We start from the raw sequence: 1,907 nt of genomic DNA, 5'->3' as shown, positions 1-1,907 counted from the left end.
CAGTTTTTAAAACATCAATATCATAAATGGAACATAAAGGAAAAACTACAAGAAAAGTAATTTAGGCCCGGGGCAGTGGCTCACGCCTGTCATCCCAGCACTTTGGGAGGTGGAGGTGAGAAGATTGCTTGAGCCGAGGGGTTCCAGACCAGCCTGGACAACTTGGCACAAGACCTCGTCTCTATGATAAATCAAAAAAATAAATTAGCCAGGCATGGTGGCACACATCTGGGGTTCCAGCTGCTTGGAAGGTTGAGGTAGAAGGATTACCTGAGCCCAGGTGGTTGAGGCTGCAGTAGCTGTGATCGTGCCACTGCACTCCAGCCTGGTGACAGAGTGAGAGCCCCCAACTTCCAAAAGAAAAAAAAAGGAGAGAAAGCAAAGCAATTTATTTATTTATTTTGAGTTGGAGTCTCACTCTGTTGCCCAGGCTGGAGAGCAGTGGCACACTCACGGCCACCCCAGCGTCAACCTGTTGGGCTCCGGTGATCCTTCTGCCTCAGTCTTTCAAGTAGCCAGAATTACAGGCACACGCTACTACATCCAGCTGATTTTTTATTTTATTGTAGAGATGAGGTCTCGCCAACTTGTCCGGGCTGGTCTCAAACCCGCAGGCTCAGGCAATCCATTCACCTCGAGTGATGGGATTACAGGCTGAGCCACCAAGCCTGGCCTAAGAAAAGCCATTTATAATAAAAATATCTCACATTTCTTTTTAAAGTTTTATTTGTGTATTTATTTTTTCCATAATTTTGTCACATTTCAATATACAAAGAATTAACTGTGTAATCAAATAGAGGCTTATAACTTACTTATAAAATACAAGCTTGGATTTAAGAGAATTCAAATTAGAAGCTTCCCATATTTAAAAGTACAGGAAAATAAAGGAGAAGTGAATGTGAGTGGACAAGAATGCAAGTGAGTATATTCTATGTATTTTAAAAGCATGCAAAAGTCATGCTGCATTTTTATGTAAAAGTGGAGTCTAGGCTCAGAAAATTAAAAGCCGACTTTTTGCTATATGAGTATCTGGCAGGACAGTTGAAAATCAAGTGTGAGGCAGGGGTGATTCGTCCTGCCTTTTCTCCTGCGGGACACGTGACATCTCTGGCTGCCGCCCCTGCAATACCCTTCACTGTGCTACCGGAAACCCTCCCCAGTCTCCACGCTGTCCTCTAGGGGGTGGTGCTGCTTCCACTGGAGCCCTGGCTGGGGGGGTCTTGGGACGTCCTAGTCCACCAAGCTGAGACTCAAACCTGAAGGATGCATCAGCAACACGGCCAAGAAACACGCAATTTAATGTGAACAATGACGAGGAAAACACTCACTCAGTTTAGGGTCCTGCCTTTCACAACAGCCACACTCCGCACCATTTCCTCGTTTTGAATTCAGGGTGGTCAGTGGCTTCGCACAGAACATGGAGTGGAAAGCTGAAACTTTGTGACTTTTATTTAGATAGCACCCAGAGAGCCTGATTTAAATTTTAAAAAGCTGACATTCGAATCTGGTTAATGATGAAAAGGGAGTTTTTCATAGAACTCCACAACTCTCATTTCCTCAAAACAAGAATTAATGCATTCTTTCACATGTGGTCATTACAGGAAGGGGGGGGAGCCATTTACTGTAAATGCCTTTCTGATGCAACCTACCACCTCTTTCAAAGAGAGAATTCATCCAAGAAGTCTTAGTCACTTTTTAAAAAAATGCCACTGCACTGAATGTACACAGACCAGACCACATGCCCAAGGAAAAGAGATGAGCTGACTCCACCATCAGAACCGGGTTGAGACAGGGGGCAGAAAGGGGGCGCATGGCTGCTTTGTCAGCACAGATGACGGTAGGTGTATCCAAAAACCTGGCCTTGAATACAGGAGAAGGTCAGACACACCTGCAGCCACCACTGTTTC

The sequence above is a fragment of the Carlito syrichta genome, unplaced genomic scaffold (genome assembly GCF_000164805.1).
Source record: "Carlito syrichta isolate Samal-C Ts95f unplaced genomic scaffold, Tarsius_syrichta-2.0.1 Scaffold308681, whole genome shotgun sequence".
NCBI lineage: Eukaryota > Metazoa > Chordata > Mammalia > Primates > Tarsiidae > Carlito > Carlito syrichta.
This window is presented reverse-complemented; position numbering follows the sequence as displayed.